The sequence below is a fragment of the Rhamphochromis sp. 'chilingali' genome, assembly GCF_963969265.1.
Source record: "Rhamphochromis sp. 'chilingali' genome assembly, chromosome: 3".
Classification (NCBI taxonomy): domain Eukaryota; kingdom Metazoa; phylum Chordata; class Actinopteri; order Cichliformes; family Cichlidae; genus Rhamphochromis; species Rhamphochromis sp. 'chilingali'.
In genome coordinates this window covers 11,369,694-11,386,743 of record NC_137931.1, presented here as the reverse complement: position 1 = coordinate 11,386,743, position 17,050 = coordinate 11,369,694, and positions in this window count along the sequence as shown.

Here is a 17,050-nt window from a genome sequence, read left to right as displayed (position 1 = left end):
AATATAGCATTTCTGCTATATAATTGTATTTCTGCTATGTTATAATATTTGTGCTAAACCAGAGTATTTGTGCTGTATCATAGTATTTCTGCCAAATTATAATATTTGTGCTAAAACATAGTCTTAATTTAAAATTACAATATTCATAGTTCATCACAGTGTCTCTGGTAAATCACAGTATTTCTGCTATGTTGTACTATTTTTCTAAATCATAGTGTTTCTGTAATGCTTAAGTATTTTTGTCTAAATATATTCTTTCTGTTATCTTATACTATTTCTCCTAAATTCTTGTATTTTTGAGAAGTTATGTTTCTGGTAAGTTACAATATTTCTGCTAAGTTCTGCTATGCTATTATATTTCTGCCAAGTATTATGATTCCTCTAAGATATTGCAGTTCTGCTAAGTTATTCCATTTTAGCAAAGTTCCTTTGCTTCTGCAAAGTTTTTACAATTTCTGCAACTTTTCAGCTTTTTCAGCTACTTTTTGCATACAGCTTCAGCTTTAAAGCATCCACACTGCATTTTCGCAGGAAATGCAAATTTTTCTAGTTATTATTATTCTTTTTCCGCCTGAAATTTTGGACCTTAACTCGCCCCACAGTTTTGAGACAAGGTTCACATATGATATATCATTGTGTGCGGCTGGAGCTGGAATGAGTTGCTATGACTTTTGGTGTTTATTACTTCTATAGTTTTTTAAATATGAATATTTTAATGCAAGTTTTTTCCCATTGAAATGAATGGAGAACAAGAAAACTTCATTTGTGGTGTGCTGGCTCACTCTAGTGGTATGTCGGGAGTAATGCGAGGCGGCCACTGTGTCCCTGTGGACGCTTTTATTTTGTATAACTACCGGAAGTAGTTCCTGTGTACTGACGCTAGCTGGGTAGCTAGCGCCGCGTCGCTTAAAAAGCAGCCGGGCTTGTCTTAAACTTAAGAGGCTGACACTCGCTAAACCACCCGATCGCTCGCCAAGCGACTGTTTCACACTGGACTTATTTTTCGTTTATATGGGCCGATGATGCTGGTCGATGAGGAAAAACTAACTGAGTTGTTTGGTGGTGGCTAACGCGGAGCTAGCTAGCCACCGGTATGTGTCTCTTTCCCCTCATATGTGGGGAAAGAAACATGTGAGGCGGCCGCCGATCGACCGGTTTTCAGGTGAGAATGTAGGTGTGTAAACGTCAAATATCTGCTCGTTTTGTCAAAACATCCCATATTAGCAACAGATTTCTCACGATGTTGCTGCTAGCCGGCTAGCTAGTTTGGCCGGCCGGCTAGCCGGCTAGCTAGCTCGGCTAGCTAGCGCCGCTTCGCTCAAAAGCACCCAGGCTTGGCTTTCAGTGAGGCGTCTCTAACTCCTTTCACCCCCGATCGCTCCGCAAACAGTCTTTGTCTTAGCTGGACTTATTTTTCGTTTATATGGGCCGATGATGCTGGTCGATGTGGAAAAAATAACTGAGTTGTTCATATACCGGTGGCTAGCTAGCTCCGCGTTAGCCACCGGTATATGTCTCTTCCCCTCGTATGCGGGGAAAGAAACACCGATCGACCGGTGGTGGCTAACGCGGAGCTCAATCGTGGATAAGGGAAACCCAATGCAGGAGAAGCAGGCGGCTGGTGAACTGAATTTCAGGTAAGACGTTATTAACTGCACTCTATTTGGGTCAGATATAAACCGAGTTTAGGTGTAGTTTATTTTCGTTGTGCTGACAGTTACAATAACTGTACTGCGTGCTAGCTAGCACGACGGAGTTTCTATACAGCTGTGCGCGCTAAGTTACTGATTTTGAACTTTATGACAGCCTCCCCTATTTTCAGGCGAGAATGTAGGGGTGTAAACTTCAAATATCTGCTCGTTTTATCAAGAAGTGCCATATTTTATCAAGAAGTCCCATATCTCTCACGATGTTACTGCTAGCGCCGCATGGCAGCTAGCTGGCTAGGGCGGCTTGGCTGACACCTAGGCCGGGCTGACTGATACCCAGGCCGGCTCACGCTCTCGTTTCACCGCCGCATGGCGGCTAGCTGGCTAGCGCGGCTTGGCTGCCACCCAGGTCGGGCTGGCTGACACCCAGGCTGGGCTGGCTGACACCCAGGCCCGCTCACGCTGTCGTGTCACCCCTAGTCTTTCGTGATGACTCTTGGTTGGCTGCTGGACTTATTTTTCATTTATATGGGCTGGTGATTCAGTATGAGTGTCCGGTGAACTGAATGTCAGGTAAGACGTTATGTATATGTAAGGTAGTGACTGGAATAAGTCACAAGGTGTCGCTGTTGAGCTGCATATATGTTGTAAATTTTAGCAATTTTGACCATTTGTCCTCTGCAGGACACCGTAGTTCAGATTTCTCGTTCGCGTGGGCGCCATCTTGGTTCAGTGTTTACTGTGATGTGCAAAGGTAAGCACTGTCAGTGGCGAACTGCATTGGTTTTGTTTAAAAATAAGTGTTCCACTGTGTAAAATAGCGGTTTGTCATTTAAGCCGAGCATATATTTTGTTTATTGAGAGGTTCATGTATTGTCTGATGAGAGTATGAGACAAAGATATACTTTTCTTTCTTACTCTCATATAAAATATTTAGCTTTTATTAAATAGTTATCTGAATCTTACAACCAAAGTTTGTATAATAATACACAAGATTGGCTGTAGACCATTGTTAATCATTCAGAACACTGTGTAAAAATAACAAAAAACAAAAAGTGAATGAAAAGTGCATAAATATTTATTTTACGTGTTTGATGTGTGTGGCAGGGCGTGGTCTGCAGTGCCGCTGCAGGGGAGGTGGACCCACCTCAGCGGCATCTGCAATCACGCCTCTCAGGTGTAAAGTCTGTGCTCTCTCTGCTTTTTTTTTTTTTTTTGTGTATGTGTCGGGCTATGAGATGAAAAGCTACAGCCGGCTGTGTGGGTACAGCAACTATGTGTGAAAAGTGGTCCATAACGTAATGCTTCAAAGTGTGTTCATGCAAACATTGTCGGGTCTGCTTATGAACCTCTGCGCACAGCGTCTACAAATTGGGGCTGTACGAAGTCACCTCATCTTTACACAAAACCGTAAGCTGTCATCTGTGAGGCGCGAGCGGTGTTTGGTTTTACCATAGTTCATGGTGGAGAATGGCTGCTCTGCTGAGTTTTGCTCTCTGTAGCCGTTTGAATGGCAAACTATACTGATTAGCGGCGGCATAGGCACACTTAAAATTTCTTCAGAAATTTTCGCTTTCTAGTTATTATTATTCTTTTTCCGCCTGAAATTTTGGACCGTAACTCATCCCACAGTTTTGACACAAGCTTCATATATGTTATATCATTTTGTGCGGCTGGATCAGGAATGAGTTGCTATGCCTTTTGGTGTTTATTACTTCTATAGTTTTTTAAATATGAATATTTTAATGCAAGTTTTTGCCCATTGGAATGAATGGGAACGAACGAAAGTGAAACTTAACTTACTTTGTGGTGTGTTTGCTCACTCACTTAATTTGTGGTGTGTTGGCTCACTCTAGTGGTATGTCCCCGTATTTGGATTACCATAATGACGACAATATCAACGGCGCGCACAGCGTCGGTGCTTTCAGGAACCATTGGAATTCTTAAGGTTGCACGAAGCATTGAATAGTTACGGTAACGGCAAGGGTGTATGCTTGGTGGAAAACTGCATATCCCACAATTCAAAGCACGCCTCTACCAGTCAAACAATGGCGGCTGCCACTTGGTTTAATATATTCCTCTTATTTGTGTTTCTAGGTCACAAAGTAAACTTTTAAGATATTTTCAGGTGAGAATGTGGGTGTGTAAACGTCAAATATCTGCTCGTTTTGTCAAAACATCCCATATTGGCAACAGATTTTTCACGATGTTGCGCCGCTTCACTCAAAAGCACCCAGGCTTGGCTTTCAGTGAGGCGTCTCTAACTCCTTTCATCCCCGATAGCTCCGCAAACAGTCTTTGTCTTAGCTGGACTTATTTTTCGTTTATATGGGCCGATGATGCTGGTCGATGAGGAAAAACTAACTGAGTTGTTTGGTGGTGGCTAACGCGGAGCTAGCTAGCCACCGGTATGTGTCTCTTTCCCCTCATATGTGGGGAAAGAAACATGCGAGGCGGCCGCCGATCGACCGGTTTTCAGGTGAGAATGTAGGTGTGTAAACGTCAAATATCTGCTCGTTTTGTCAAAACATCCCATATTAGCAACAGATTTCTCACGATGTTGCTGCTAGCCGGCTAGCTAGTTCGGCCGGCCGGCTAGCCGGCTAGCTAGCGCCGCTTCGCTCAAAAGCACCCAGGCTTGGCTTTCAGTGAGGCGTCTCTAACTCCTTTCACCCCCGATCGCTCCGCAAACAGTCTTTGTATTAGCTGGACTTATTTTTCGTTTATATGGGCCGATGATGCTGGTCGATGTGGAAAAAATAACTGAGTTGTTCATATACCGGTGGCTAGCTAGCTCCGCGTTAGCCACCGGTATATGTCTCTTCCCCTCGTATGCGGGGAAAGAAACACCGATCGACCGGTGGTGGCTAACGCGGAGCTCAATCGTGGATAAGGGAAACCCAATGCAGGAGAAGCAGGCGGCTGGTGAACTGAATTTCAGGTAAGACGTTATTAACTGCACTCTATTTGGGTCAGATATAAACCGAGTTTAGGTGTAGTTTATTTTCGTTGTGCTGACAGTTACAATAACTGTACTGCGTGCTAGCTAGCACCACGGAGTTTCTATACAGCTGTGCGCGCTAAGTTACTGATGTTGAACTTTATGACAGCCTCCCCTATTTTCAGGCGATAATGTAGGGGTGTAAACTTCAAATATCTGCTCGTTTTATCAAGAAGTCCCATATTTTATCAAGAAGTCCCATATCTCTCACGATGTTACTGCTAGCGCCGCATGGCAGCTAGTCGGCTAGCTGGCTAGGGCGGCTTGGCTGACACCCAGGCCGGGCTGACTGATACCCAGGCCGGCTCACGCTCTCGTTTCACCGCCGCATGGCAGCTAGCCGGCTAGCTGGCTAGCGCGGCTTGGCTGCCACCCAGGTCGGGCTGGCTGACACCCAGGCTGGGCTGGCTGACACCCAGGCCCGCTCACGCTCTCGTGTCACCCCTAGTCTTTCGTGATGACTCTTGGTTGACTGCTGGACTTATTTTTCATTTATATGGGCTGGTGATTCGGTATGAGTGTCCGGTGAACTGAATGTCAGGTAAGACGTTATGTATATTTAAGGTAGTGACTGGAATAAGTCACAAGGTGTCGCTGTTGAGCTGCATATATGTTGTAAATTTTAGCAATTTTGACCATTTGTCCTCTGCAGGACACCGTAGTTCAGATTTCTCGTTCGCGTGGGCGCCATCTTGGTTCAGTGTTTACTGTGATGTGCAAAGGTAAGCACTGTCAGTGGCGAACTGCATTGGTTTTGTTTAAAAATAAGTGTTCCACTGTGTAAAATAGCGGTTTGTCATTTAAGCCGAGCAAATATTTTGTTTATTGAGAGGTTCATGTATTGTCTGATGAGAGTATGAGACAAAGATATACTTTTCTTTCTTACTCTCATATAAAATATTTAGCTTTTATTAAATAGTTATCTGAATCTTACAACCAAAGTTTGTATAATAATACACAAGATTGGCTGTAGACCATTGTTAATCATTCAGAACACTGTGTAAAAATAACAAAAAACAAAAAGTGAATGAAAAGTGCATAAATATTTATTTTACGTGTTTGATGTGTGTGGCAGGGCGTGGTCTGCAGTGCCGCTGCAGGGGAGGTGGACCCACCTCAGCGGCATCTGCAATCACGCCTCTCAGGTGTAAAGTCTGTGCTCTCTCTGCTTTTTTTTTTTTTTTTTTTTTTTTTGTGTGTATGTGTCGGGCTATGAGATGAAAAGCTGCAGCCGGCTGTGTGGGTACAGCAACTATGTGTGAAAAGTGGTCCATAACGTAATGCTTCAAAGTGTGTTCATGCAAACATTGTCGGGTCTGCTTATGAACCTCTGCGCACAGCGTCTACAAATTGGGGCTGTACGAAGTCACCTCATCTTTACACAAAACTGTAAGCTGTCATCTGTGAGGCGCGAGCGGTGTTTGGTTTTACCATAGTTCATGGTGGAGAATGGCTGCTCCGGTGAGTTTTGCTCTCTGTAGCCGTTTGAATGGCAAACTATACTGATTAGCGGCGGCATAGGCACACTTAAAATTTCTTCAGAAATTTTCGCTTTCTAGTTATTATTATTATTATTATTCTTTTTCCGCCTGAAATTTTGGACCTTATCTCGCCCCACAGTTTTGAGACAAGGTTCACATATGATATATCATTGTGTGCGGCTGGAGCTGGAATGAGTTGCTATGACTTTTGGTGTTTATTACTTCTATAGTTTTTTAAATATGAATATTTTAATGCAAGTTTTTTCCCATTGAAATGAATGGAGAACAAGAAAACTTCATTTGTGGTGTGCTGGCTCACTCTAGTGGTATGTCGGGAGTAATGCGAGGCGGCCACTGTGTCCCTGTGGACGCTTTTATTTTGTATAACTACCGGAAGTAGTTCCTGTGTACTGACGCTAGCTGGGTAGCTAGCGCCGCGTCGCTTAAAAAGCAGCCGGGCTTGTCTTAAACTTAAGAGGCTGACACTCGCTAAACCACCCGATCGCTCGCCAAGCGACTGTTTCACACTGGACTTATTTTTCGTTTATATGGGCCGATGATGCTGGTCGATGAGGAAAAACTAACTGAGTTGTTTGGTGGTGGCTAACGCGGAGCTAGCTAGCAACCGGTATCTGTCTCTTTCCCCTCATATGTGGGGAAAGAAACATGTGAGGCGGCCGCCGATCGACCGGTTTTCAGGTGAGAATGTAGGTGTGTAAACGTCAAATATCTGCTCGTTTTGTCAAAACATCCCATATTAGCAACAGATTTCTCACGATGTTGCTGCTAGCCGGCTAGCTAGTTTGGCCGGCCGGCTAGCTAGCTCGGCTAGCTAGCGCCGCTTCGCTCAAAAGCACCCAGGCTTGGCTTTCAGTGAGGCGTCTCTAACTCCTTTCACCCCCGATCGCTCCGCAAACAGTCTTTGTCTTAGCTGGACTTATTTTTCGTTTATATGGGCCGATGATGCTGGTCGATGTGGAAAAAATAACTGAGTTGTTCATATACCGGTGGCTAGCTAGCTCCGCGTTAGCCACCGGTATATGTCTCTTCCCCTCGTATGCGGGGAAAGAAACACCGATCGACCGGTGGTGGCTAACGCGGAGCTCAATCGTGGATAAGGGAAACCCAATGCAGGAGAAGCAGGCGGCTGGTGAACTGAATTTCAGGTAAGACGTTATTAACTGCACTCTATTTGGGTCAGATATAAACCGAGTTTAGGTGTAGTTTATTTTCGTTGTGCTGACAGTTACAATAACTGTACTGCGTGCTAGCTAGCACGACAGAGTTTCTATACAGCTGTGCGCGCTAAGTTACTGATTTTGAACTTTATGACAGCCTCCCCTATTTTCAGGCGAGAATGTAGGGGTGTAAACTTCAAATATCTGCTCGTTTTATCAAGAAGTGCCATATTTTATCAAGAAGTCCCATATCTCTCACGATGTTACTGCTAGCGCCGCATGGCAGCTAGCTGGCTAGGGCGGCTTGGCTGACACCTAGGCCGGGCTGACTGATACCCAGGCCGGCTCACGCTCTCGTTTCACCGCCGCATGGCGGCTAGCTGGCTAGCGCGGCTTGGCTGCCACCCAGGTCGGGCTGGCTGACACCCAGGCTGGGCTGGCTGACACCCAGGCCTGCTCACGCTCTCGTGTCACCCCTAGTCTTTCGTGATGACTCTTGGTTGGCTGTTGGACTTATTTTTCATTTATATGGGCTGGTGATTCAGTATGAGTGTCCGGTGAACTGAATGTCAGGTAAGACGTTATGTATATGTAAGGTAGTGACTGGAATAAGTCACAAGGTGTCGCTGTTGAGCTGCATATATGTTGTAAATTTTAGCAATTTTGACCATTTGTCCTCTGCAGGACACCGTAGTTCAGATTTCTCGTTCGCGTGGGCGCCATCTTGGTTCAGTGTTTACTGTGATGTGCAAAGGTAAGCACTGTCAGTGGCGAACTGCATTGGTTTTGTTTAAAAATAAGTGTTCCACTGTGTAAAATAGCGGTTTGTCATTTAAGCCGAGCAAATATTTTGTTTATTGAGAGGTTCATGTATTGTCTGATGAGAGTATGAGACAAAGATATACTTTTCTTTCTTACTCTCATATAAAATATTTAGCTTTTATTAAATAGTTATCTGAATCTTACAACCAAAGTTTGTATAATAATACACAAGATTGGCTGTAGACCATTGTTAATCATTCAGAACACTGTGTAAAAATAACAAAAAACAAAAAGTGAATGAAAAGTGCATAAATATTTATTTTACGTGTTTGATGTGTGTGGCAGGGCGTGGTCTGCAGTGCCGCTGCAGGGGAGGTGGACCCACCTCAGCGGCATCTGCAATCACGCCTCTCAGGTGTAAAGTCTGTGCTCTCTCTGCTTTTGTTTTTTTTTTTTTTGTGTGTATGTGTCGGGCTATGAGATGAAAAGCTACAGCCGGCTGTGTGGGTACAGCAACTATGTGTGAAAAGTGGTCCATAACGTAATGCTTCAAAGTGTGTTCATGCAAACATTGTCGGGTCTGCTTATGAACCTCTGCGCACAGCGTCTACAAATTGGGGCTGTACAAAGTCACCTCATCTTTACACAAAACTGTAAGCTGTCATCTGTGAGGCGCGAGCGGTGTTTGGTTTTACCATAGTTCATGGTGGAGAATGGCTGCTCCGGTGAGTTTTGCTCTCTGTAGCCGTTTGAATGGCAAACTATACTGATTAGCGGCGGCATAGGCACACTTAAAAATTTTTCAGAAATTTTCGCTTTCTAGTTTTGTTATATTGTAACTTCTTCTTCTGCAATGGGAAAGTGTTTCTTCCTTCCTTTTAGTTGTGCTGAGCTAAAGTAGGGAATTATCCACAGAGTGGCAGAGAGTCTCATCACATATGATTGGCCAGTATTATACCATGGTGACCTAGCATTGTCAGAATCACAGCTGAATGCTCCATTCCCATAACTACTACACACTCACCTCAGGGGAATTCAAAAGCAAGCGCTGCTGTTGGACCTTTGCTAGTCAGGTGTAGAAATAGTACATTTTGCTTTTTGCATAGGTTTACTGTGGGTTAAAATAGTATGTACTTTACTACGCAAATTTACCAGTTTGTATAGTAAGGGAAATTTAGGGCTTTTTATTCTTTTGGGAGCATTAGCCGTGCTAACTAAGCATCTCTTTGTTGAATTTTGTTCAGAAAATCTTCCTGATAATATGCAGTTTCCACAGCTTTTCATCTTGCAACATAAGGTTGGAAACTCTAGTTTGTAGTCTTTGGCTGAGTATCTGTCGTGTTATTTTGTTAACATGACACTGGGTGCATAACCCCAGGCCTATCCAAAACTTTACAGGGATCACAATGTGAGCTAGGTTGAGGACAGGAAGAATCCCCAAAGGAGAAATCAGGAGAAGAGACACGTGACCTGCTCTTTTGACCTGCTGCCACAGTAATCCCCCTAAAGGAGTGTGGAGGGAGGAACCATTAGCACTGCATAAAACAGAAAAATAAGAGCAGCACTAAAAGTAATTGCAAGAAGGAGGATGTCCGTGGGAATTCTTATTAAAATGTAAATATTTCTGCTCAATAATATTATGATCTGAAGCTTTTCTTTTTCCAAAGATGGGTTGAGGTACAGTATTTTAGGTAATTTATCTGGAGGTTTTCAGGGTTGCCTTTTTTCTTAGCTTAAATTGTTAGCTTAAATTGTAAGCTTTTGTTTTTAGAGTGCTACTTCTCTTTAGTCTTACAACTCAGAATAAGGGATGCAGTATACAAGAAGACACTGAGCTATCTAAAGCTTTTAAGCTGTCGTCCATCTATTCCCGAGAGCTTTTTGGATGATTGATGCTGTGTAGAGAGTATACACCTTTTATCTACAATAAGGGACAATGTGAGGACAGATGACTGTGATTTCAAATGTCACTGCCTCTAAGAAGCTTTCTCCTATGTTCAGACAGACATTTTCAAGAAAACTCAACTTATGTCTTTAGGAAATGGGCCACTTATTAGATAATTTCAGAAAAGTAGCTTTTATTGCTTTAGTGCTCTTGGTTTATTAGCCCAGCTGGACTCAATAATTGAAATACACAGCTGAGCCAGTTAGTTTTCTGAAGCCAAGGTCTCTACCCAGACTGTGCACGTGTAACCCACATAAAATTAGGGTACCACTTTAAGGAGTGATAGATATGAGGAGAGATGGATAGCCTGCCCAACCAATCGAAATGCACAAGTCCCACTATGCTTTGGCCAATGGGAAAGCATCCTGCCGTTGTGTGTCCCACCCACCTGCTCTGTGTTTGCTGCTATGTGTGGAGGTAGTCACGTGCTGACAGGAGAAAAAGAGAGCTGCGCTGCAAAACTTCGATCCCTGAGAAACTGGAAAAAGTATTAGATATAAGTTGCAACTAACTGTGCTGCACATAAGTTGGTTAAGCTGGTTATCAGCTACCTTCCATGTTAAAAGTAGCCACAGTGAGTAAACAGGCGAATGCTGCAGTTTTCTGGCGACTTTAGAAAGTACCGTGTGGAGCTAAACTGTTAGCCTTTGTTAGCTCTGGTTGCTATCAACTGCCTGAAAGTTCATCTCAATCTGCTTCCAGAAGTAAGATAACACTTGAAGCGCAACTTATGTTTATTTTCTTTCACGTCGTATTACTGTTATCAAAGAGAATAACAACATGTCCTGTTACATTATTTAGCGCCCTGCATGTTCCGACTGAGACCATACCATTGTCTTCGGCCGTGATGCACTGAGATCGGTGAGCACATATTCTATGTCTCAGTTAAGTCTGTTTTGCATTTTATCGTTGAGAAACTGAATTCATCTCAATTGTTTGAGTAATAATTGTCGCATATGCACTGACTTTACTTGGTTTAATGCATAGTTTGTGTAAGAGAGATGTTTTATTTTTGTAGTAGTAGTATGTAGTATTTTACGTGCAAATTGATGTCGAGTATGATGTCAACAAAATCCTAAGTTGTGAATTATAGCTAGAACAGCATAATTAATATTTGAATTGCTCTTCTGACCCTGTCTGTTGACAGGTCAGGTTTTTTTTTTTTTTGTATGCTGAATTGTTCCTGAGGTGGATTCCTCCGGTGAAATAGATGGCGAGCCTTCCCACCTGGACTGAGAGAGACTGAGATTCGCTTCTTTTCCACTTGATGATCTGCTGCACCTTGCGGTGTGGTAGGACTGTATCACTCACACTTTCACACACAGCTGGTTATACATGAGACCACTGACTGACATTCTCTCACCCCTATTTTCTTTCACACCCTGGGAATTTTTTGGACTTTACCCCTTGGACATTTTTTATTTGGGACTCTGAATAACAAGCTGTTGTGTAGAACATTCTCCACATGTGAAAAGAGTATGAGATTTTCATTTGAATGTACATTGGATTTGTGTAATCTGTTTCTATAAGAGTTAAGGAGTCAGGTTACTAGGGTGCACCCGAGCATTGAAACCCGAGCATTGAAACCCAAACATTGAAACCCGAACACTGAAAACCAAAAGTAACCCTTGGCCAAGTCATTGTCTTAGTAGTTTTAGTTTTCTTTCATTTTTTGTAAGTTTCCTTTCTACCATTGTAAAGTGTCTTTAACCTCTGCTTGTCAACCTTATGGTTTATTTCACTAAAGTTGGCTGGTTCTTTTGAGTTACATTCTTGTCTCTGTGTCTCATTTAAACCCACCTCTGTGCCCCTATAGTCGAGCCTATTGGCCCATTCATATATTATTTTCAACAATTCCCCTTACTGTATTACACACACAATCGTGAACACCATGTGAGTTTATTGTCCAGTCACAATGTCAATTTATCTATGCTAACAAAAAAAAGTTAATTCCTGGTGTTTATTAGCCCCAAACTGCAATTAAGAACAGCAATTGTTAGATTGACCGATGTTTTTAATACTAGATAATAACACTTCAGTGAGTGGACATACCAGCAGCCAACAGATGTGACTTCAATACTCTCAACCATAAAATGCATTACAATAAAGCATGCAGTAGAGTAAAAAGAATCATATCAGATTTTACATTTAAGTGTGACTTTAAGGATGAAAAACGCTGGGCCCCGGTCTGGATGGGCCTGGGCCCCCTTTCCCTGGTGGGTCACGGAGTATGGGGGTACCTACTGGGGTCAGCGGGGGAGCTGGCCCCAGGGAGGGGTCACTTGCCCCTCCCTTCCTTCCCTCCCCATCTCCAGCTGCCTCCCTCTTCCCGCTCCATCACAACCACCCACACATGCAGGACCTTGGAGTAGGGGTATGTCACCAGGGTGCAGAGGAGGCCACCCCCCCCCCCCCCCCCCCCCCCGTCCCCTTCTGGCTGCCCCTGCCTCAATTTTATCCCACAACTTAGACATTCACATTACTCACACTCTCATTACACATACATATAGGATCTTGGGGGTGGGCACGATACACGGAATCCAAAGTACCATCAGGGTGTACACCCCACCCCTGGCGTCGTTGCCCACCTCTCAATGTTAAATACACGTAGACATTGAGGGCCAGCAGGAGGGGCCATGCGCTTACCTGCTGCTCTCTGGCAGGTAGCTCCATGCCCTCCTGGGTTTTAAATGCACCTTAGAACACACATGCATCAACACTACAATGAGCGGGTGGAGGGAGGTTTGGAGTCTTCTCTCACCCCCATTCTCTGCGACCTGCTGGAGCGGGGGGGGCTAGGAGGAGGAGTTGGCCGTCCGACTGCGGTCTGGAGTGTGGGGCCTCCCTGCTGCTGCGGAGTCGGGGCGGTCTGCCTCCCCCCACCGCAGGGAAAAGGGTAACACCACCTGGGTCTGGGTGCAGTTCCCCCCCCTCCAGGGGCAAGGGTACCTAGACCCGGTTTGTAGAGTATGCTTGGGGAGTGTGATCGTGTGTACAGCGTCTCTTTATGTCTGTCTCCACGTTGGTTGAGTGTGGAGTAAGTGTATATGAGAGCATGAGGGTGGGAATGGATGTTTGTATATGTGTGTGCCTGTATTTCTGTGTCTATATGTCAGGTTGGGTGTCAGGCGCCACCTCTCTGGGGACATCTTAGGCCCTCCAAGGTATGGAGGCCTATCTCCCCCTACCACCACTTCCCCTGCCAGTGGCGGACTCCCTCAGGCGTTGGTGGTTCTTTGTGTCCGGGGATGGGCGTCCAGGTACACACCGGCTCACTCCTTGGCGGCCGCTTATCGGGGCCTGGAGCCTGGGGCTCGCTCGGGCCACTTCGGATGTGGGGTGCCCCCGGCCTCTCGGCCTGGGGCTCGGTCACTCAGGCACGGCTGGCTGCCGGCGGAGCTCACGGGCACGTCACTGCAACTCCCCCTGGCTTCTGCTCCGCGGCTGCTGAGTGAGCCCTCATCTGGGACTCTCCTCAGCTCTTTCTGGGACAGTGGCGCGGCTGCCCCTCTGTTGGTCTTCCTTGGTCTCTTGTGTTCTGGGGGCCTCTGGATGTCTGGAGTTTTGATCTCCTCCATACCTGCTTCATGCCCTGGAGGACGGGGCTGTGGCCCCCCCACACCCTCTAGCAGATCATTACATGAAGGAACCTTTTAAAAAACAAAAAACAAGCGCGTCCATGCTCACAGGTGTACACACGGGTGATCACACCCACAAACTACACCCTTTTTGGCTCCTACCTCAAAGCACACTGTGTTCTGTTGATCTTATGTGCTGCACAATAATGTTTAATATTTAGTATTTACTGTCATATTCCCATATATCATTGTGATGTTGTTTATTCTATTACTCTTGTTCTCTTCTGCTTGTTTTCTTTTTTCTTTCTCAGCAGGTGACCCAGGTGATTGATATATGCATTTTTTTTCTTTTTTTCTTCTTTTTTTTCTTTTTCTGCTCATTCTGTTGGTTTTTGGTTTTTGCCCTTCTCCCCCATCCCTCTTCTCAGCTGTTTCTCTTTCCCTCTTTCTTTCTCCCCTTCTTTCCCCCAGTCAAGTCTGTCCCATGTTCAGTAAGTGAAAATAAAATAAACAATAAAAGGTGAATCAAATGGACCATTATGGCAAGGCTGGGATGGTCAATTTGGTAAAGTAAATCCGTTGGGCATCTTTCTTTGCCTTTAGACAACAATTCTGATGGCAAAAGAGCCAAACGGGACAGGCAAAAAAAAAAAAAAAAAAGGATGAAAAATGATGCATTCACTCACCAGAACTGTGATTTTTTTTTTTTTTTTTTTTGTTTAGTCTGACTATAAGAGATACATTTTGTCTCTCTCTTTTTTTCTTTTTGTATTTTACATGTAAGCCCAAGAAGAAAATAACAGAGTTTAGCATCCAACAATAGCCCTGAGCCAGCATTAAAGCTCGTGTTAACACATTACTTTTGATTGACAGAGCTCTTGGCTGGATTCGGCTGTTATATAACCTCATTGGCAGAACTCAATACCATGTCTTGATTCACATAGAGTACCTAAAATTGAGTGTAGCTGGTGTGGGTTACAGGCTACAACAACACAGAAACTGGTAGCAAAAACTGGCTTCAATGCAAATGTAGGACTGGGCATTAATAACATCCAATTTTTATTATCCAACTCATTCTGATGTTGGGAATAAATATTGGGATGAGATTCATTAGGAGCTATTAAGTACCAGCACAGACCTAAATTTCTGCCCAATGAGATTCTGGTCTGGAAGAATAGTGAAGCAGCAGAGCAGAGGAAATTTGTCTTGTAATTTGAGGACAGTGTGCTTTTTTTTTTTTTTTCCCCAATACAGATTTCCAAAACTGATGTGAATTCAAAGCAGCTACCTTCCAGAGACAGACTCCCTTATCAGTACTGCATGGAATGGCACCATTGTACATCAACCATGACAAATGAACTACACACTAAAACATTATCACCACATTGTCATACGACTGAATGACTACCATCTATCAAAATTCAGTCTGTAGCACTTCGGAATATAATATGTTCATTATGTGGTATTTGAATTTAGAAAACTCATAAAGGCAGCTGATGAAAATGCTATCATAATGGCCTTTAAGAAAAGGTATACTGTGGTAGTGAAAAGTCATTACTTGCATGATAATTGTGTTTAGCCTGTATATAATACAAGTCAAAATATTAAGAACTAAAGGACAATCTTTCAAATCAAATCCTTTGCAGTCTTAATAGTCTAATTCAAAATGGTAGAACTGTAGAATTGACTCAACCTTGAAGGCAAGGCCTGTGGGCTAGTTTTTTGTAGTCGTTCTAGCTTGTCAAGTTCTTCCATAGGAAAATAATCATTTAGGAGGTTCACTGTTTAACTGCCCTTGAGAATAAAACTTTCCAGAATAGGGGAAAAAAGAAAACACTCATAGCTTATCAGTTTCTTCATTTTTACTTTGCTTCAACTGATACATGTTGTACACAAATAAGATGAAAATTATAAGTGCAGTTATTTCAAACAACAAAATGATAACTGTTAACGATAACTTTTGTTAATCCTTACACGTTTTCCCTTTCAGTAATCAGGTCTAATTTTAAGCACCCTCTCGTTTTCCTAATATCAATTTAGCTGGTTGGGGTTTAGCATCACTTGATGATATGGATTTACTCAAGTATTTCTTTTTCACTACATAGCTATTAACTCAAGCAATGCAGCAAATTTTAGCCCACTCTTCTTTACAATGTTGCTTCTGTTCACTGATATTTGTGGGCATTTGTTTTTGCATGGCTCTATTCGCAATTCCCGAGTCTCAATTTTCTTTTCCAGTCATTATGTTGTAGATTACAGTTTAGGTCAAGTGTTAGCTCCCTGACAGATGGCCTCATACCCAAACCAGAATGCTAGAGGACTTTGCAGTCAGCACAATACCCATGTCCAGGGGCTGAAAAGAGCAAATCTTTACGACTTTACCAAAAATGGTGCATTATGGCCAAATGTCTCAATTTGGTCTCATCTGTCCAAAGGACAGTGTTCCAGAAGTCTTGTTAAAATACATCTTTGCAAACCTACACCGTGCTGCCATGTTCGTTTTGTGGAGAAGTTGCTTTCACCTGGCAACCCTTCCATACTTGTTCAGTCTTTTTCTATTGTCTTAGTCTATTGTACTTTCAGGATTTTTAATATTTAATGTGTTAACTGAGGCCTGTATGGATTCTGAGAGGGAGCTCTTGGGTTTTTCACAATTTCAGTGAGATTTGCAGAGTCTGACCTTGGGGTGAATTTCTTGGGATAGCCACTCTGAGAAGACTGGCAATTATCTTTAATGTTTTCCACTTGTGAATATTGTTGTTTTCTCATCATGGAATGAAGGACTTCACATTGTTTGGACCTTATAACACTTGCCTGGTAGATGGGCAACAACAACTGCTTCTCTAAGATTGCTGCCAGTGTGGAATTGTTTACTCACATGTGAATGCTTCGGACCTGCAAACTGTCAAAACCTCTGCTTTTCTCACACTAGCTTATTATCAGTTAATCAGATTCAGCACCTGGCTGTTGGTTCCCCTTATAATTTTTATGGAAGCAGCATGGATGTGTTTAGTTTTTCACAAAATCAAGAAGCCAAAATCCTTCTTGCATTTTGGCTCAGGTTTGATTAAATAAAAAAAATGACATGTAATTTTCCGTGTGTTTTAGTTTATCTGAGTTACATATAAACATTTTTAACACCTGGTAAGGACCAAGTGATTTTATTTCCCCTGACATGAAAAACTTTGAGTGTACTCTCGTTTTACCATGAGTGAACATGAGTAGTACCCTAATCATGCACAAGCTCACCATTTTCCCAGCCCTGAAAGAGAAAGCAGGCATTTTGTTCCCCTTTGCAATCAAATAAATGCAACATTTTCTCTGCAAAACAACGGGAGGGAGAAATGAACCAGCGGGATACCCTACTTAAGCTGTTTAAAACAAGACATATGTGTACACAGAACTTCAGACTGAAGTGATTGTGTTACATGACTGGAGAGAACTTGCAATGACTGC